Source organism: Lissotriton vulgaris, chromosome 5 (assembly GCF_964263255.1).
Source record: "Lissotriton vulgaris chromosome 5, aLisVul1.2, whole genome shotgun sequence".
In the NCBI taxonomy this organism is placed as follows: domain Eukaryota; kingdom Metazoa; phylum Chordata; class Amphibia; order Caudata; family Salamandridae; genus Lissotriton; species Lissotriton vulgaris.
This window is the reverse complement of record NC_141693.1, coordinates 1,114,475,380-1,114,497,892: the sequence shown is the minus strand read 5'-3', so window position 1 is coordinate 1,114,497,892 and position 22,513 is coordinate 1,114,475,380.

Below are 22,513 nucleotides of genomic sequence, written 5' to 3'. Positions count from 1 at the left end.
ACGACGGCCAACCTATATTGAGGTTGCCCCAATGGTTGGACTTCCAACAGCCGGCCGAGGAATTTCATGGCGTAAAATGAAGGCATCTCGGGCGCCATGATACGGGGCGCCAAACTGTCCCAGAGCAAGGGATAAGTTGGACTTCAGGGTTGGGGGTAAGATTGATATTACCAGGATCAGTATCCATTTCTGGTGAGGAGTGGGACGAGCCCCTTTGTCTCAAAAAGGTGAATAGAAGTGCCAAAGTATCTTGGCATGGGATCGTAGCACCAATAGTTCCCAATAGTGACTTGATTGTTTTTGACAATAGGTCGCATCTTTCAACCAATGGGGAGATTTACTAAAAAGTCACGCAAAGCAGCGCAGCCTCCGCGAAGCTGTACAGCGTTGGGCGACAGAGAGGGTGCAGGAGAGTGCCATATCTTCAAAGATATGGCTATCTCCTCCCCTTTCCCTTGCAGCAGCACTGATTACAGCTGCCGTGTGTAATGCACCAACTTAGGCCGCAGTGCTAGGGTGTGTGCATGAGTCTAGCATAGATTTTGTACAGGAAGGGTACCCTTCTTGTACAAAATACAATGCTAGGCACAATGCCAAGCTTTTCCCACTTTGTATTCGTGAAGCACAGTGCAGCACACATGCAAAGTCGGAAAAGTAAGGAGAAATGAAAGTATTTCTCCTTCCTTGCACCTGGTTGAAAAGGGCGCAGTTATCTCACGCTAAACTCAATCTACTGATTTTAGTAAATTGGGTTTAGCGTGAGAAACCTTTGGTGGTTGTATGGGAACGCCCATGCTCTACCCTTGACATGCCCAATGGCGCAAAGTAACGTGCAGCAGCGCAATGCGCTGCTTTGCATTACTTTACGTTATTTCCAGTGCTAAATAAGTTTAGCACTGGAAAGTAAATAACAAAACAAAGATTTTGCGTAGTTTTGCACCAGTTTTGTGACGCGAGCACAGTTCAAAAGCGTACTAAGTCTCCCCCCAAGTCTTTATGGTGGGCCAGGCCATTGTCCCCAAAGTATGCCATCACTGTGGGGGAGATTTCTTAAAAAGTTGGGCAACGCAGCGCAGCCCCTGCGAGGCTGCGTTGTGTTGTGCGACAGGGACGGAGCAGGAGACTGCCATATCGCCAAAGAAATGGCTATCTCCTCCCCTTTTCCTTGCGCCAGTGCTGATTACAGTTGCTGTGCGCCATGCACACACCTTAGCGCCTCAGTGCTAGAGTGTGTAGCATGAGTGTAGCATAGGTTTTGTACAGAGAGGGTACCCTTCCTGTACAAAATACTATTCAAGGCATGATGCAAAGCCTTCCCCACTTTGCATATGTGCTGCACAGTGCAGCACACATGGAAAGTCGGAAAAGCAAGGAGAAATGAAAGCATTTCTCCTGTTAGCGCGTTTGAAGCGGCATTAACTGTGGGCGCAAAACCATGTTTACAAATATTTATAAATATGATTTCGCGTCAAAAGGCATTGGGTTGTTGCATGGGAACGCCCATGTTCCACCCATGCAACCCCCCTTGGCCAAAGTAATTCCAAGCAGTGCTTTGCGCTACGTAAAGAGTGCTTTCCAGTGCAAGAAAGTGGCAAAAACTAAATTTGCACTGGTTAGCATTACAAAACCAGCGCAAAAGCTTTGAAAATCTCCCCCTGTGTTTGGCCAAGAGAAGGAGCATGATGGGATGCCTGCATGTACCAACGGGTACTTCTCACACATAGCCCAAAAGGCCCACATTGGACTGCACGCCGCAGAGTGGCCTGTAATGGCAGCACAGTTGCGAACACTTCAGATCAAAAGGCTCCACCTGCAGACATTCCCAAGCGAGGTGTACAAAGGAGGCTAGTGGTGCTGCGTATCAGAGAAAGTGTGCATTTGTCACCAGCTCCATGCAGAAGAGCTGTATCTTTGTGTGGTATAGGTGGTATTAAAATTTAAAGTGGATTAGGCGTAATCTATAATTAGGGGAGAGAGTCTCAGTCTGGCCACAGCAGTAGGACCAGTGAGCATCAGTGATGGGGGGGGGGTTCAGCGTCGCTCTCCCAAGGAATGCGTGCCGCCAGTGTTCATACAGGTACTGTAGCTTGCATGACTGAATAGAGATGCATATTCAGTTTGCGAGGGGATGGATTTGTAAGAATGTGCTCCAGAGCAGGGAGTGAGGGAGGGAGCGCAGGGAATGAGTCATGTAGCGCAGGGCAGACAGCCCGAAGCTGATGATATAGGAGGAGTTTGAGAGCATTGGGGCGTGTCTTTCCAGGATCTTCGAATGGAGGCATGAAATGGTCATCTGAGTAGCGATCACAGAATAGGAGTAGGCCTAGTCCTATTGCCCTCGCCCTGGCACCACCGTCCTGCCGGAGTGGCACCAGTGGATTGTGCTCTACGAGCATAGAGGAGGCATAAAGACAGGGGATCCTGAGCATTTTCTCATGCCATCCCACACCCAGCACAAGCACTCCATGTTGTCGATCCCCATCCTGGGGGGCTTGAAGGACAGATATAATGCTGTAGTCAAGGGCCAGGTGCAGCATGGTCTGTCGCAATGATCGTATGTGGTTGTAATTGTGTACGTTGGACCTGGAATTTTTGGCGTGTTTTTTTTGCTGTCTTTTTGCTTCTGACCTCCTGTTTTTTTTACTTTGTGTTGCATTTCTTGTTTGCTGGTTTTAGAACTTTGGGCACCTTTCCACTGCTGATCACTGCTAAAGTGCAAGGGCTTCCTGTGTAAAATTGTGTTTCTGATTGATTATCCATGATTGCCATATTGGATTTACTGGAAAACCCTAGTAAACTACACTGAGTCTGTAATCCAAATGCTACTAGTGGGCCTGCTGCATTGATTGTGCCACCCACCTGAGTAGCCCTGCAAAATGTTTTCAGGCCTGCCACTGCAGTGTCTGTGTATGCAGTTTTAAACTGCTACATCGACTTTGCAAGTTTACTCACTTGCCAGCCCCAAACCTTCCCTTTTACTACATGTAAGACACCCCAAAGGTAGGCCCAAGGTAGTCCCATGGGCAGGATGCAGTGTATTTAAACGGTAGGGCATGTTCTGATAATGAAATACTGCTGATTTCATTTTTCACTATTGCAAGGACTCTCTCATATGTTATCATTGGAGCTACCTTGTATACTCTCACAAGTCTAACTTCCAATTGGGAAGAAATGGAGATTTGAAGTTTGGGGTTTCTGAACTTATAATTGAAAAATACATATTTTAGTGAAGTTGGTTTTTAAATTACGTGTTTGAACATGCCACTTTTAGAAAGTAGGCATTTTCTTGCTTTACCATTCAGTTCCTCTGCCTGCCTGTGGAATCCACATCTGATTTAGTCTGACAGGTGGGCTGTTTCATCATTTTCTCTAGAGATTCACATAAAGGGAGCTGAGGTGTGCCCTGCATACCCTGGTGGCCCATCAGCATGCTGATGGATCTTCCTGAGCTAGAGTAGTAGAAGGAGTAGTCACTGACACCTGAATAGGGCTATGCCTGTCCTCATACACAGTTGTCTCCACCCCCCCTCGACCAAACTGATCCTAAGAATTATCGTCCAATCTCCCTCCTCCTCTGGGCAAGCAAGGTGCTAGAAAAACATATCAACTCTGCACTAATAGAGTACATTGAAACTAGCCACCTGCTCGACGACTCACAAACGGGTTTTCGGCCCAAACATGGGACTGAAACCGCCTTGTTGGCAGTGATGGAGGAGGCACGGATGATCATGGACAGGGGGGGCTCAGCAGCCATAATCCTCCTGGACCTAAGTGCCGCCTTCGACACTGTCAACCACAGCACACTATTGTCACGATTGACAAACATCGGAGTGTCGGGTAAGGCTAGATCCTGGTTAGAATCTGTTAGACCTGTCTGGCTTTCTGCGTAGTCCCTCCAACTTATTATTTATTTTGTCCCCTTTTTGCCCCTCATACCTTTATTAATTTTTGTGTCCACTAGCTTTTTCTAGGTGTTGGTCAAGGGGATAGGTGTTCTTTCCCCCCCTCATAGTTTTTCACCTCAGGCCTAGAGGCCTTTTCTGACAGGGAAATAGCTGGAGTCACAAAATGGTGGCTACCAACTGTCCTAACTGCCAAACCCAGAACCTGTCCCATAGAGTAGAATAGGGCGTTCCAGAACCTTCTGGTCCCTTCTGGACTCCTGAGGGTCAGCCTATAAAAGGCGGAATGCTGGACAGCCATTTTGTCTTGCTAGTGAGGGGCAGCTAGAGTGAAGGCTGAGGTCTGGTAGGGGTAGGATCCTGAAGGGTGGATTGCTCTACAAGGGTAGCCCTCTGTCTAGTTTTTTCCACCACCCCATACCTGTTGTCCTAGCCAAGTTAGTTCATCCGGCTGACCCTGGACAGTTAGGTGTAGGGGTTAACTCCAGTAGTCTGTGGAGCTGAGAAGGACCCTGCATTGGGAACTGAATTAAGAGGTCCCCTGTGCCCCTATGTCTTTCCAGTAAGGAGGGCTGGTGGTCTAGTGCTAGAGAAGTGCTCTGTGACTTTATCGTGTAGGAGCCCCCTTTTGACCCCCCCCCCCTTTCTAGGGCAAGAAGTAAGCTCCTGGCCTAGATAGCGCTGGGTTTCTCTTACCGGTGTCTGGACTCATAGTGGGCAGTCAATCTCCTGACTGACGCGGTGGTGGAGTGTGGAGACAGGATCCATTGAGCCTGGGAAGTCTTGTTTTGTTACCACCGTGAGCGGGACCCCGGGGGCGCCTACCGCGCTCTGTGACAGCGCTCCGGTCGGACCGAGAGAGAGAGGGTGAAGTGTCCATGCCCGGCGCCACTGCGCTTATTCCCCACTGAACTGGGTGCTGCATTACAGGAGGGGTCTAGGACCGAGCAGGCCCGTTGCGGAGACACTAATCGGCGTCAGGGTGTCTGAGCAGCTGCTGGGGCCGAGACGCTGAACCTCCGCGCATGCCCGAAAGTATCCTGGTGAGGAGATCGTCGTCTACCACCGGTGAGGAGAAACGAGAGGAGGAAGCGGCTCCCTCGTGTGGCTGGTGAACGACTGAAGCGCTGAGGGACAGATCCTGGGGGGAGAAAGCAGCTCCGTCGAGCGTCTGGTACCCCACATCAGCACCTCAGGTTTCACCTGGTAGGGCCTCCGCTCCTCTGTGAGGGGCGGGGAGGCCAATCCCCGAGGAAGAGCGTCTCACAAGTAAAGAGGGTGAGCGGAGGAGCCGCCTGCTGGCCCACCCTTCCAAGTAAGCCGGGACGAGTAAGGGGTGGCGAGGGAGAGCTGGTTAGGCCTCCTGATCGCCTGTCTCTTTTCCACTCTGGTGCAGCACTAGTTGACAGCAAGGGGTGGAGGGGCTTAAAACGAGTGGCTCAACCTCAAGCCTAACAGATACAAGAAGCCAATGATATCCCCGAGGGGTGAAAGGTGACCCGGGTGCTCTGCGTGACGCACAGGCTGTGTCCACTACCTTTTTATATTTTTAATCCCCTCTATTTTCATTGTGTTGAACGTTACCCATCCACCTGCCAGTGATTAACATAACAGAACAGATTGTCTACATGTGCTTTCTCTTTCTTTATACATTCTTTGTTTTTTTTTAATAAATGCTCTTTTTATTGAGCATCCTTTGTCTCCTTAAAGGAAAAGTGCAGGTACTTAGCGTCACAGAGTACCTGCTTGCCCCTCAGAAGTTCCTGTACTGTCCCATCACTTCCCCGACAACTAATTGGTTCAATTTCAAAGGAAATGCCTTTTTTGAACAGCAGACACGCTTTATATTCACTGTGCTCATGGGCCTGATAGCAGTGTTCTGCGCGTTTCCCAATTCCATGTTATCAGCACCTTACGCTCTCATCCGAGAAGAACACGGCAGCTGCTCCACTCTGGCGCACACCTGATGATTCTACATGATTTTCAGTGGTTAGAAGCAATCCATGGCTGCCACAGGTGCTATACAAACAGCCTCTACCTTAACATAAAACAGCATACCAAAACAATGCAGAGATGGCATGCTTGTACCTTCCCAGCACTGGTGGCGATGTCCGGACGGCTGCAGCGGGGGGCTGAAAAGATGGCAGTGGTACAGTGGTTGCCATGGGGAAGAAAGCGTAAGAGCTCGCAGTGTTTGCAGCCTTAAAAACCCCGGTGCGGGCCCTTTAATTGGAGAGCAAGTGCAGCTCCTCCGATATGCCCCGGTACCAGCTCTCACTAAATTATTAGAGCCGTACAGTACAGTGAATATTCAATCTCTGCAGCCCCTCACGGTCTGCCCGCCAATCCTTACCGCCTGTCCGCCGGTCATGTCCGCTGCTACCCTGATCTCCGCCGCTACTCGTCACTGCTCCTCCCCGCGCTGATCTCCGCCGCTCCTCCCTACTCTGTTCTCCGCCGCTCCTGTACGACGCTCCTCGCTTGTACGCCGCTCCGGATGTCAGCAAGCACGTCGCGGCTGGCGCTACTTTGAAGGGACTACTTTTTTTTAACTTATATTTTTTAATAACGTTTAATAACGTATTTATTTTTAATTTATATAGCCTAGGTCCATCTGACCACCCTGAGGATTACAACGATGTATCGGGTGTGTGGATTGGCGCTGTGGTTCCCGAGTTTACCCGCCTCAAAGCCTCAAAGTTCTCCCTTTATAATAGTAGTATAGACTAGTAATAGAAGTCCAGAATGCCAAACAAAAGCCTGAATAGAATAATCTGCTCACGCATGTGCCTGTACATATATGATCTCTTGCATACAGAGAGGGCCCACATGACGTATGACTCATAACGTTGAGTGCGGAGTCTCCGCACTTGGGCGGAATCTCTCAGGTGGAGATTCTGACACAAAGTGCCGAGACTCCACACTCGTACCTTTGCCATTCGTAAGTCCCTTAGTGATTCAGCCACCCCACCCCCACTGCCTCTGCAGTACTCACTCCTGCATAGAGAGCATGTCCAAACCTCTTTTTTCAGAAAGCTGTTGAATTCTGCTCGATGACACACCCTCCTACCGCTGACTTATATGATAGTAAGCAAAATAAAAGCACAGTGTATAAGATCTACTATTAACATGGCTATGATCTAATTGCCTCCAGCCCATTGCATACAATTATGCCCATTATAGTAAATTGTGTCTCAATTCGAGCTTCATGATATGGATGAATACATCCTTAACATATAAAATATGCTCACATGTAAGATAGCACAGTACGCTGTTATATGTTTGGCACAATGCAAAGCACAGAAAGACTAGGGCTGTTTTAATATATCAATATGGGAGACAATGAATCAGGAATATGAAATACAAATGCAGTTCCCCTACAGGCAGCTAATAGTGTTATTATGAACATATAACTTGCTTGGCAGGTAATTAAGGCAAATGTATTTCATCCCTTTTAAGCACATTATAATATGCATCATGACTGTTCATGGTAATTAAAAACATATTTCAAGTGAGAAGCACTCTGCTATCATTTTGTATTAAAATGAACACAGAATCATAATGCAACATCATCACCAACTCCATATATCGTTATTCAAATGAATAAATACAACTTAACTTTTATCTATTACTTAATATTATTCTCTGTGATCTCCGTAGGAGAGAGATTGTAAATAAGTATTTAGTCTTACAATTACAAAAATATGAATATTTGATAGTGTCGTTTTTAAAGTGTGCACCTACGTAAGCATCCTGTTTTAACCCCTTCGCTGCGGTGGCAATTCCGCCGCAGCGCTAGGGGGGGGCCCGAGCGGCGCTCGCATGCTCGTGATGGAGCCGCTCCGTCACGAGCCGCGGTTGCGCTGTGCTCATGACGGAGCGGTTCCATCATGGCCCCGCCCGCTTAATAGAACGCGCCGCGCAGGCACCAAATCAGCGCCGTGCAGGCGCGGCGGCAGAGCCATGACGGAGCCGCTCCGTCATGAGCACAGCTCAGTCGATGCTCATGACGGAGCGGCTCCGTCATGAGCATACAAGGGGTTAAGCTAGATCAAAATACACACATACACGTTGAAGCAAAAAATATACTCCAATATTCAGGCACCCACAAAATTGAAATCACTGCAAAATTGACATCAGAAAGTTCTGCTCATGCATTAAAGGGCACCCTCCACATTATTAGACCCAACCCCAGTTTAGCAGTAAAAAAAAGTCACTGGGACCACTCAATAACTGAGGGCCTTATTACATCGCCACAGGCAGGGGACCATCTAACAATGTTTTGGTGGTCCCGCCCACCCTATTATGATAAGGCACAGTGCAAGCAGTCGTAAAATGCCTTTTTCTACTGCGGATTCTGCTGCTGCCCGGAAAAGGGCTGCAGCACATGCCCCAGTAGAATAAAGGCACTTTACAAACATCCATGAACCATGTGGTGCCTGGCATATGGTGCATGTATGTGTTGGGGGCACCCCATGTGCCCCCCTGACTGCTTAGCATTGGCCCTGGGGGACGGATGTGTTTGGTGCCCCCCAAGTCTGCTCCAGTCTGCCTTCATATGGCAGTGGGACAGCCATAAAAGGCAGTCGGAAAGGGACATCCTAATATCTAGGGTGGTGCCTGCGCAGGAACTGCCTCCATTGTAGAGATTAGAGTTAGAGTGCCGCCAGATGGGCTTCTTGAGTCTGTCGGAGGCAGCATTCTTTCCCCCTGACATCGCTATTCCAACCGCCAGCATTGTAATCTGGGGGTCAGACTGAGGGCCTATATATGTGCTTCCAGTCCACCGACATCAAAATGAGGGCCTGAGTTCTAGTCCAAGAAAAAGTTGAGGTTTTATCACAAAAATCTCAAAATAAAATGGCACAAAATAAATGTCATGAAGGCTCAAATGCAGAGTTACAGAGCAGTCAAGAATCATAATTATTTAAAGTCCCAAATGAACAGCAAAATCATAAATAAATCAGACAGTATCCATAGCTGAAACAGGTTCAGGAAAATCTCTGGCTCACCCGCAAAACCAGGGGGCTCTTATACACAATTCTTGCATAACAAATAAGGAAAAACGCATGTCTCATTGTGGCATGATCATAAGTAACGAATTTTAGAGAAATAAGAGGATTCCGCATCACATGTTAAGTTCATAAGCACTAGCCCTTTCTTAGAAAAAAAATCAAGCATCTTCTGTATTGCTGCTATCCAGAGATATCTAAAATAATATGCAACATTTAGACAATGAGATTTCACACCAACCAAGAAAACTAGGCCCAGTAACGGAATAACAGTGGAAGGACCGTGGGGGAATGTTAAAGTTAGGAACACTAAAATATTGTTCAGAGCACACTCATACACATTTAAATTCTATGACATCAACTTGTCTTCATTTCTGCAGAGTCTGCAGGGAGAGAAGAGGTGCAGGGAGATGAGATGGGATGGGGAAGAGCTGGAGTGAATAACAAAGCAGCATCAGAACAACAACCATGTTATTCAATATGGTGATTTTTGTGAAAATGTGGCATGACTAAATTACATTGATGAAAACACTTGTGTACATAATTTTGAACTTGTATCAAATGTAAACATGTTATTTCAGCATTTGCATACTGGATCAATATTTTTTGTTTGATATATCTTTATTGGCATTTTATACATCACGACAATTAGTCAATAAACGATTGCAAATAGATAACAGCACTGAGACTCTTACAGCATTTGGCGATACATTAATGAACACAAAAATCAATGTATACATTGAGCGGGTGGTCATATAGGTTCGACGTTCTGGTCCTGCAGTGCCTTGAACATCTGGCAACATCTTGTTAAATTTGGATGTGGACAGAGATATATCATCACAGCTAAAACTGGTTCCTTTAGTGGTGGAAACACTTTGTTAGGAGAAAAGTCTATGGTAATCATCAAGCAGCGGGGGGTGTCAGTGCAGGGGAGTGACAAGGAGGGGAATATGTGTCAAGTGTTGGACAACATAATGGAAGGTATTGGGTTGTGGCTGCCATGATGGGCCCCAAGCCGGACATGTCCATTGTCAGGAGTGGCCCCACCTAGTCCCAAAACAATGTGCTGCATTACCTGGGGTCACCCAGTTTGTTGAACAATTTAAGCACATAGATGTCCAAAAATATGTTGGCCCCAGTTCTTTCCCGCTGCCTTGTTTCATAGGACATGACATCTGCCTCCACCATTGCCCACTTATGCACCATCCAAAGTCACCCTGTCCCAGAGGGGGGCTTCGCTGCCTTCATGACAATGCTATCTGCTGTTTGAAAGGGATCATGGCCAGATCTTCTAATTTCAGATCGTGTTTAGTGCGCTTTGTACGTTTTGTAAATCCCAGAAGCCACAGCAAGGGTTCTGGGAACAATCACGCCTCGGTCACCTCTCAGATGTGTCATCACTCATACCCATATTTGCAATCGTTTCTGGCAGTCCCATACCATGTGTAGGAATGTTGCGTCTGCATGTCTGCTGCCTGGACATATTGCGGCTACTCCAGGGAATATCTTATTAAGCCAGTGCGCAGTGAGGTAGGTCTGATGCAGATAGTTAAACTGTGTGAATTTCAGGGGGGATTATGAGAGACCCGCTTAGAGTGCTCAAGAGCCACTCCTATTGCATATCCATAAGTGCCACATCAGAGCATGCATCCCACCCGTGCTTTTTGCACAGTATGTGACCCTGTCTGAAGCCTGTAAGGCAGTGTACAGAACCATGACCACCCTCCTGCCGTGCCTGTGAATCAGGGAACACTGTTGTCTGTAGTACAATTGTGGTTGCTCCTGATCCAGCAGGCCAAAGGAAATTCAGTCTCATAAGCACAACTCTACACCACAATACTCACCATTATTCATAAATTTAACACTAGGCCCATAAATGACTGGGACATGAATTGACCAACTGAATCATATGACCTAATTAATCAAATCTCTTAAATAAACATTTAATTAAGTCATGATCTAAGCAATGGATTAACTAATGGTAACTTAATACGAAATAATCAAGACCAGCTTGTCATTTCAAAATCTATTTTATTAACTTTATTATCGAGCAAAAGGCACTTTCAATAATTTAATTCTTTTATTTGCATTTTAATAAGCATCATTTTATTTAGAAAGGCACATTAGACTGTCAGTTTAAATCAAAAATCAGCACGAGAACTGTTTAATTATTTAGAGTCTCATTCCCTAAACACTATTTCCCTGACTTAACTAAGAAACCTAAGGGAAAAATGTAAAGTTCAAAGTGGTCTTACGTGAGTCAGAAGTCCGACAGCATCTCACGAGAACAGGAACGAGCCAACAAAGCTCCTCCCAAAGAACTAAGGGGCATATTACCAACGTTTAGCGATACTTACCGCTAACGATGCTTAGCAACGAATTTTTTAACGTTAAGCATCGGCGGAAATTATCGCAGAGATAACTTGCTATTAGCAAGGTTTATCTCAGTAGTGATAAAAATCCTCGCGCTAACTGCCAATTGAGAGATTATCTCTGGAAAACCAACGATAATCTCTCGAAGTTTGGCGTTAGCTTGATAATAGGGGCTCACAAACTTAGCCATGATATCCACCTTCCAGAGGATATCATGGCTAAGTCAGGAAAATACCAGGTGTAAAAAAAGCAGTGCTAACCGCGGTTAGCGCTGCTTTTTCTATCACTAAGAGGGTTAGCGAATTCCTTGATAATAGGAGGAATGTCGCTTAACAACATTTCTCCTATTATTTTTCTCTGGAACGCCCCCTTTGCATCTCATTAGAGATGCAAGGGGAAGCTTAGAGAAAAAGGGTGCTAACATGCGAATTTGCGTGTTAGCACCCTGGTGCTAATAGGGATATATTTTTTCTCCGCTTTCTTGGCTTTTAAAGCCAAAAAAGCAGAGATAAATCCCTTGATAATATGGCCCTAAGTTTTATACCTTTTCTCTATCTAAGACTAACTAAAAGAATACAAATAATAAACCAACTCGGAGTATGATTGGTCGACAAATGTCAGTCCATGAAGTCATCGCCTTCCACATTGAAAAACCATATTCTTAAAAAGCGGCATTGTCCTTTGTCTACGTGTGTCACAAGCTCTTCCGAGGAGCTCGCAACATTTTGTGTAGTAACAGTTCGTTGCTTCCTCAGCTCAAGCTTTTCCGCCGCAATGTCCTGTCCTTGGCAATGAAAGTTATACAATGCTAATCACATCATCCTGCACATCTCTGCTTCCATGTATTTGTTTTTCAAAGATTTATGAACAAAACGTTTTCTTTCATTCTTTGCTGTGCATGGCGCATCTCGACAGGACTTCGGACATCCATTTTAGAATAGGCCACAGGCCTCTTTTACCGAGACTCTAGTATGCAAGGAAACACAAGATATCAATTAATTTGAGTAATGATAATTATTCTGTTACCCACCCCCTTCACTAATGTTACCTAGCTTTAAGCTCAAGAAACGAACAAAACACTGTCACATAACAGACACAACATAAACAAGAGCACATTTAAGAATAGGCACATGCTATTATTTTAAACAGCCGAAATTAATGTTGACAAAACAGAAAGACAAAGTTAATGTATTATTTAAACGTAGAGACAAATGCAACAAGAGCACAAATTGTTAGTCCCGCGTGTTTATGAAGGTGCACATTATTCTAGGTTGAATTAATAGAAAAACATGCAACACTCGTTAATATATTATAAATTATGGGAGTTTAAATCTGCGAACGGAAACTAAATTAATTTTAAAAGTTCGCTTCATCAACTCCCTTATCTGGTGATTTCTAAATCACCAAACAAAACTCATAAATTTTACCAACATTTTTACTTTTTGGAAATGCCATGTTATGATCACTCTCTGTGTTAGTAAATCTAAACTCCTGTTTCATCAGTTTGTCTGGAGCTCTCATATTGAGCTCTACGAAATTCTTCCATTTCTATCTCCTCCTCCTGAGCCTTTCTAAGTTTATAGATCCTCTTCTTTTCCGTTACATGCTTCTTTCTCTTGTGAATCATGCAACTGATTTTTAACAAAAGAGTCACTATAACAATGATTATTACAGGATAAAGTACTTTGCCAATGATTGAACTGCCAATTTCAGCAAACCATTCCCTAATTGCCCCAAATCTTTTGGCCAAACGTTCTGAGAAATTGTCACTTTCCATGGGTTCTATTTCTTAGTGAAATTCAGTGATATTCTTTATAAGCAACTCTATGTTCTGGCTTTTGTCTGGAATATAAGTGCAGCAATGCTGAACGTGCAAAATCCCACAGACTCCTCTTTCTTTTGCTAGGAGAATGTCTAAAGCAAGCCTGTTCTGCATAACCATGCTTCTGGTGGCAATGAGCTCAGTATTGACTAATTGAATACCACCTGCAGTATCAGTGGACAGTCTGTCAACAATTGTGGAAACCTTTCTAATTTTAATTGCATTCAGGGTTATTCCCACCATAGGTTATTATTGCACCAAATATATCTCCCATGATCTCAGAGAAGCTTTCTCTCTTGTACCTATTCAAGTGCTTGCCAATTTCAAATGAACCTTCCCCATTTCTGTCCACATGGAAAATTGTAGGAAAGACTAGACCAAGGTAACATGTGCCATACCAATGGTCCGGGAGACTAAAATATGCTTTGTTCCCACAAACAAAATAAATTCCAGGGAAAAGTGGGTCCTTACCACCTTTACCCCATTGTCACCCCACCCTATCATAACACAAAGCTGAAACTGTAACAGAACAATAACTTCAACAACCTTGGCTTGAAGGCTAACATGCATCATGCCATAACACCCCATTCACAGTGTCAATTAGCTAAATCGTGACCCAGTGCTAACAATATCCTTGCTGAAGTCTAAAGGAGAGTGGGCCAAGAGAGACACCTTGTATTCAAAGCCCTCAACCAGGCCCCAAAGAGCCCACATTTTGAGTTTGTGAATCAGGGTAACGTCCCTCGCGCTCAGAAATGACTAGGGCCCACCAGACCCCTTCCCTCCAAATCATTTTCAATGGTACCAAACCTCGTCAGGCACCACTGCACTATCAACATTGCTCCAGCATACCCCTTCGAGGCCACCTCATCCTCTAAGACCACACAATAAGGATCCCCCTGTTGCGATTTCAGATCTGTGTCTGGGTCCAGGACCATAAATGTTCATACCATGCCTGGAGAACTCAACCACCAACTGCGCTCATTTATTAGCTGCCTGTTCTTCAGTAGGGCGTGATCGCAGGCATTGGGCCTGCAGCATTGGGGTTTTCCCCTAGGTTCATCAGGTCATTCTCCCTGGACCCCGGCAGATTGTCTGCCCCCTTGGATCATCACCATGTCATCTGGTGAAGAGAAGAAGTGAGTCTCATACGCTTCCACAACTCTGAACCTTGCCAGGAAGAGCAGTCCATAGGAAAAACCCATGGTGCGAAGCTGCGCCTTGACGGACCCGAAAGTATTGTGCTGCTTCTGTACTTCCGCTGTGTAGTCTAGGTAGGCTGTTAAAGAGTTTCCATTGTAGTTCTGGGGGCCGTTTGCTAGAAGACTCTGTAGCAGGAGGTCTCTATAGTTTAAAAGGCATTCTATCACTACGTGGGGAGAGGGGCAGCCTGGGATCCTATGGGCCCATTCAATGGAGAAAAGGTTTGGTATACCAAGTGCCAGGACCGTGGATGTTAGCCAATCCTCTAAGAAGAGTTCCATATTGGGGCCATTTGATCTTTCGGGAACCCCAGGGCATTGTTCCACCTGGAGCACTCCTTTGCATCTTCCACCTGCAACTTTAGGTCCCGCACCTCCGATTGCAGGGTCTTCAGTTGGTCCTGCATGGACACCATGGAGGGCTGCATTGTGATCAGGGAAAATCCTGCGTCGCCTACTCTTTCCTTTAGTTTGGCATGGTTCACCCACAAGAGACCAGTCTTCAATTGTGTTGCTCCCAGTTGGGCCTCCATCGCAGTCTTGGAGTCATGAATGGTTTGCGGGGTCCTATCAAACATCACTGTGCGTTTTTAGGGCTCGCCCCTTTCCTATTCCGCAGGAATAGGAAAATAGCCCTAATGCAGCCAAACCATACTTTCTGCCAAGGGGCTCTCCAGCGAATTTTAGAAGTGCACGCCTCGTGCACGAGCTTGCCGCCTGCCTCCACATCAAAGCCATCTGTTGCTTTGCGCACGGCCTCAGGCCGGCATTTCTCCTCCCCTAATTATTCACTGCAAGGCCGGCCCGCACATCAAAGGCTGCTGCTCCCCATGCGTCTCGTCACCCTTCCTCCATTGTTTTCAATTCTTTCACGGCCGCTCTCTGCTTTGCGCTGGATTCATAACCCGCTGTGATGCTGGCCCTGTGAAGAACCTCTCTTGCCCCCCTTAAAACTTGCTTCCATTGTGCTTGCATACCTATCAGTCACTGTGGTTATTACTGTTAAGAGCATCTTGTCCCAATTTAAACTTGCTTCTGTTGTGCTTGCATGCCTATCAGTATACAATAAACAATAATTTGTGATACATTAAAAACAACCTGCACTTCTAAAAGCACCTTAGAAACGGAAAACACTTTTTTATTATCACCGTATGCTGCCATAGCAAGAATTAGCTGCTGTCTGCTCCAACTGAGAACGTACTTCAACCCACTTGAACAAACGTTATCTGCAAAATTACAGAGTACCGTGCGCCCTGTGAGTTGAACCGCCCCCTGTTTCACTGCTGCCACGAACACCTCGCAGCAAACCCTGCGCACTGCTGGAGCTGTGCTCATCGTGTTCTGGTTACAACAATAAAAGCTTAGCTACAATTCTCTTGTGGCACTATGTAACATGCTACATCGCCCTTACTAGACAAGGGGTTCCCGCCTCCCATGGGGGCCGTTTTATTGGGGTGGGGGGAACTTTCAGCTGTTTTTGACTCAACTCCACTCTTACCCCTGCGGTGTCGCGAAAATTAACATAGCAGGGTGGCCTTTATGTTCAGCTATCCCCAAAGAGACTTTCGCAATGAAGACACTTCCAGACGTGGTGCACCGATTGATCCCTTTGCAAATGGGGGTGCCTGTAATTAAATCTCCTTCCATGTAAAGCCATATTTGATTAAGCTACATTGCACCCCCACCCTCTGTCCGCCTATGCTACCAGCAAACTTCTGGATCCCGACCCGAGGTCAGCTCTATTCTCACACATCCGCTGTATCGGGGGCACCGCCGCCCACACCTATACCCGCCTTGCGTTGTATGACTGGATCGCTGGTCCTCGTAACTCCAGGCTGGGCCTCCTGCCTCAACCCAAGGCACTGCTGTATTGACTTCAAGTGCCCCATAAGTCCTGAAAACTCTTCAGCTTGTCCCCCTGTGGTCTTTGTGAATCGCTGCCCTCGCACCTCCGGTCCTTGCGAATCGCACTTGCTCTGCTCCAACTCGCTGCTCACGGTCAGGTTTCAGGTCTTGTCCTCAGGTCAGTTGTTCCTCTTCCCGGCGATTGCTCATTCCTTCTTCTCATTGCAAGGAGGGGGTTGTGGTAACTCAGGGCTTTGTGCCCTTATTTAAACCCTCCCCAGCTGCTTGCCAACTCGCCCCCCCCGATTGGAGGGGGGCGCCCAGACTTGCACGCAGAAGACAGCATTATACTGGCCTGGGTTCTCATCAAGTATTTTACCAGAAAAGTCCCAGCAATGTCTCCGATTTTCACCCTACTCGTCTCCTCTGTGCACAACCCTCACCCACCCTCAAACACCCTCACTCACACACACACCCTCACTCACCCTCACACCCTCACCCACCCTCACACATCCCACTCTCACACACCCTCACACCCCCTCAACCTCACACCCCCTCAACCTCACACCCCTTCACCCTCACTCACCCTCACACCCCTTCACCCTCACTCACCCTCTCACCCTCACTCACCCTCTCACCCTCACACACCCTCTCACCCTCACACACCCTCTCACCCTCACACCCCCTCACCCTCACACACCCTCACCCTCACACACCCTCACTTACCCTCACACACCCTCACTTACCCTCACACACCATCACACACCATCACACACCCTCTCACCCTCACATCCTCTCACCCTCACACCCCCTCACCTCACCCTATCACCCTCACACATCCTCACTCACCCTCACACCTCACCCCCTCACCCTCACACACCATCACTCACCATCACACCCTCACACCCATATCCTCACACACCCTCACTCACCCTCACACCCTTACCCCTCTCACAACTCTCACACCCTCAATCACCCTTACACCCTCACCCTCAGTCACCCTCACACACCCTCACACCCCCTCACCCTCACACCCCCTCACCCACACATCCCCACACCCTCACACACCATCACACCCTCATCCTTACATGCCCTCACTCACCCTCACACCCTCACAATACTCAAACTCCACCCTACAACTCCACCCTACAACTCAACCCTCCAACTCCACCCTCCAAATACAACATCCAAATACACCCTCCAACTACAACATCCAAATACACCCTACAAATCCAACCTCCAACTACAACTCCAGCCTCCAAATCCACCCTCCAAATCCACACGCAAGACAACTACAGAACCCAAGTCCACACTCAAAATCAAACTCCACCCTACAACTCCACCCTCCAACTCCAACATACAACTCCACCCTCCAACTCCACCCTCCAACTCCACTCTCAAACCCCACCCTCAAGCTCCACCCTCAAACTCCACCCTCAAACTCCACCCTCAAACTCCTCCCTCAAACTCCACCCTCAAACTCCACCCTCCAACTCAACGCTCCAACTCAACGCTCCAACTCAACGCTCCAACTCAATGCTCCAACTCCACGCTCCAACTCCACATTCCAACTCCACATTCCAACTCCACATTCCAACTCCACATTCCAACTCCACATTCCAACTCCACATTCCAAATCCACCCTCCAACGCCACCCTCCAACACCACCCTCCAGCTCCACCCTCCAAATCCACCCTCCAACTCCACCCTCCAACTCCACCTTCAAACTCCACCCTCCAACTCCAACCTTCAACTCCAACCTCCAAATCCACCCCTCAATGCCACTTCACCAATCAATGCCACAACACCACTTGATGCCACAGCACCACTCAATGCCACAGCACCCCACAGCACCACAGCACCACTCAACGCCACAGCACCACTCAACGCCACAGCACCACTCAACGCACCAGCACCACTCAACACCACAGCACCACTCAACGCAACAGCACCACTCAACGCCACAGCACCACTCAACGCCACAGCACCACTCAACGCACAGCACCACTCAACGCCACAGCACCACTCAATGCCACAGCACCACTCAACGCCACAGCACCACTCAATGCCACAGCACCACTCAACGCTACACCACCACTCAACGCCACAGCTCCACTCAATACCACAGCAACACTCAACACCACAGCACCACTCAACACCACCGTATCACTCAACGCCACCGCATCACTCAACACCAATCAACGCCACAGCACCACTCAACGCAACAGCACCACTTAATGCCACAGCATCACTCAGCACCACTGAAGGCCACAGCATCACTCAGCACCACTGAAGGCCACAGCATCACTCAGCACCACTGAAGGCCACAGCATCACTCAGCACCACTAAAGGCCACAGCATCACTCAGCACCACTGAAGGCCACAGCATCACTGAACGCCACAGCATCACTATTTGCAACCAATCAACAACAACTGGTTCTAATATGTTCTCTCAATGTTTTAAGCTTTATTAGAAATGTTACAAAATATTGTTAATATTTCACTTCTGTTCTTGGATTTTCATCACAGTAAAATACACTGAACATAATCTTCCCATAAGTTATTTACAAAAGTTTAAGCTATTGCCATTATACATTACAATAACTTTTATTTAAGTATTAATTATTAAAACAAATAAAAGCCATTGTTATTTGTAATATTATTACTTCAAAGTCATGTAAATACAGCACATATTGCATTAGAATGCTATAGGTGCCACGTTTGCAAAAGTTAAAAATATTGGCATTGTAAATGACAAAGCTAGTAATTTCCCTACTTTCAATACCAACACATAAATAAAATATTTGTCATTTGCAATACCAATACCTCAAACTTTCCCAATGCGAGACCTATTGCATTGCAAATGCTTGTTCCAGGGTAGTTTCCAGCTGGGGGATGAGGTCCGTTGGTGCAGAGGGAGTTGCCATCATGGCTGAGCTGAATTTTGGGGGTGGAGGTTTAGGGGTTTCTGCCGGACCAAGTCCCGTCAGTGGCAGCTCACTGTGTTGCCTTGTAACAAAGACAGATGTATAGATGGGAGAGGTAGTAGCCTCTACAATGGACATCAGCAATCAGTGGTCCCAAGTCACCATGCAGGGGGCACAAATTCCTCACTCCTCTGAGGCTGTGCCCCTCCATCGCACAACTCCAACCCACAGCCATTTCGTGCAAGGGGGAACGCACCAGGGCCAATAGTTGGCACATCGTGCTCCCTCCCCAGGCCCTCACCAGCTTCTGTTGGGGGTTATCAGTCAGGGCCCAGAGCTTCTCCAAACCGGTACCATATAGGATCATATAGACTCAGCACTGTGTCCTCACTCACGGCAGACTGAGGGTTATCAGGAGAAGGGGGAGGAGAGAGTTTGCCTGGTTCTCATTCTCTGTGGGCTCCCCCGCCATCAGAAGACTTCATGGGTTGTGTGCCCTATTCATCAATGTCCTTTAGGATTCTCAACAGTGTGCCCAGTAAGGGTAGCAGGACCCCCAAAGCAGGTCTCCCATCTACTCCAAGGGATGGGCTTGTAATGCTCCTGATGCGGTCGCCATCAGTGCAGAGGCAGCTGCTGCCAGCACGGCTCCTTCACTGGGGCTCTCACAGCCCGGTAGCCATCTCTGCCACACACCGCAGACTGGGTCTGTATGGGTTCACAACCAGGGCCTCGCTACATTCTCGATATGGCACCTGCATTGGTTAGTGAGCCGTAAGTCTGCCTCCATGCTCCCCCTTGCTCTTTGGGGAAGGCTCATCTCCTTCGGTGTGTCCGACACCCACTTGGGTCTTCGGACCAGTGAGACGTGCAGGACCATCTTTGCAGGTCTGGGAGTAGGGCCATCAATAGTGTCTTATGAAGCTGACCTCCTCCATCGCACACACACACACACACACACACACAAGCATCTTGCACTCTAGCTAGTGTGGCAGGCGAGCACAGAAGATCCCATACTCGTACATGGATTCCACTTTGCAAAGCTGATTTAGTGATATTGCTCTTTATTTGATACCTCACACTGATTGTATACTTTTGCATCTTCACCTCACCAGGCAAGAATTAGGGAAAAGAGGATCTTATGGTGATCCACAATCATGTGGGATAGAAAGCAGACATGTTTCAACTCCTATTAGAATTAATTTCTTTTATGTGATGATTTGTACTCAATGGATATGAATTACTTAATAAGGATACTTTAAGATATTGTTAGGTAACTCTGGATTCAAAAGTTTACATTGGTCTTGGTATAGTTTATTAAAATGGTTGAGTTAATTATTTCCTCTGCTGGAAATAACTTCCTCTGCTGGAAATAACTTCACCTAGACTCACCTCCCCCTTCTCATCCCCGTCACCAATATCTTGTCTGTCAGGATCAGCGCAATGTGGTGCCGCTGTCCGCGAGATGCATGGCACATACCAGCTCTTAAACCTAAAGACTACGTTACCCAAGATCCTTAGCGGCAAAGCAGCGTCGTGACGTACGCTACGCTGATTCAGGAACTAAGTACCGTCGGCATTGGAAGGACGGTGCCGATAATTCTTGCTGTGTTTGGTGGCGTGGTCGGTAAGACGAGTTTTCGCTGGTGAAATCGTGAGTACAGATACTGTTTTCTTGTTGACACTCGCTCTCGGAATTGGACCGAGTGTGTATCAAATTATCTGCGTTTGGAGGACACGTGGCTGCATGTTGTATTTATGTCTGTTTGGATTCCCTGGCTCTGCAGTGTCAACGTTCGTTTTATTTCCTGTTGGAAGAGAAAGATACGCTTTCTCATTGCAGGAGGAAAACGCTATTCCCAGGCCAAACAACATTTGGATATGGACTATTGATGAGTCTTTTTGAATAAGGTCCTATTTCTTGAGCTGTTGGATATTGCTAGCGGTTTGGGCTCAAATCGTTGGGCGAGTTTCTCACAGATTACATCAAGAAGTACAAAGACTAAAACACGTTTAAATATGTGACCTATCATTTATTATTTATGGAAGGAACTGTGGTATGGTGAATTAACCTCACGTATTCTTATATGCTTTATTTGCACATCGTTATTTCATTTGTTTTCTTCAGTTCAGGAGAGAATCAACAGGGGGTACTTGATCAGAGGGAGCATGTGACCAAGATTAGCACACATAAATATTGTGGTATGTGATCTATGTTTATTGGTGCATACATCTCTCTCAAAAAAGGAGGTATAGGTTTACAGTATGATGTTCCTTATTTTCTTCTAGCTGGTGGCAGCCCCTGGTATTACCCTGTGCCTGTGCTCCTGTATTTAAAGACCTTATTATCTTCCTTTTCAGGTAGGAGTCTAGAAGTACACTCAGGCGAGGATAGAGGAAGAGAGTTAGATCTATCTTGTAAGAGACGAAGGGGGGGATGTTTTTCTAAACAACTGTCTTTGTCGTTTCAGATCTCCTTCCCCGCTGTTCCCTTACTTTCCCGCGCTCTCAGGACTATTCTGCGGTCTGTGTTGTATTATCAGACTTCAGGGCCGTTGTGTGGGTGAGGGTTTAGGACTTTCGTCACAGCCCCGAGGAGTATAGGAGACGGAGCCTGACAGAATTATCGGCCCAAGAATACTGTTCTCCTCTTGTCTGTGTTGAAATAGGAATGCCGTCATTAGATGATGTAATGGCAGCCCTGGCTTAGTACAAACGGAGTTAGCAGCCTCCAATAGAGAGGTGGCGGCTTCTAGAACTGAAACTGCACAATTTAGGGCAAGGATGGATGGCTTACAAGGGAACCCTTTTAGCGCAGGAACTAGTCAAACACCTCCCCCCTCTCTGGTAGTAGAAATGCCAACACAAATACCACTTGCCCCTCCAGAAAGGTTTTATGGGGACAATAAGAAGGTCCAGGTGTTCATGACCTAAGTGTTGTTGCACTTTATGTGCAAACCAAAGATGTTCGCAACCCACCAGGCTCGGGTGGCTTTCCTAATATCCTATTTAGGGGGGGAAGCAGCACAATGGGCGGTTCCTGTTGTTAGAAGGGATGATCCTCTACTCTATGACTGGGACGAATTCAGAGTGGAATTCGAAAAAACCTTTGATCGCAGGGCAGAAACTTTCTCAGCAGATAGAGAATTATTAGTTTTGAAACAGGGCAACATTGAACTTGTGACATATTTGAATAGTTTCCACCGCCTGGTGGCAGAAACAGATTGGCCAGAAGCTAAACAATCTGCGTTGTTCTATCAAGGCTTGAATGACGAGATGAAAGACGTCTTGGCGCACATCGATCCACAGCCCTGTACCTGCTCCACTCTGATTGAACTTGCATTGCGCCTGGATCATCGAATAAAGGAACGGAGGGGTGATCATAAGAAAAAAGAGTTGCTGGCCATACGGGATGCTTTTGTAGAGTGGA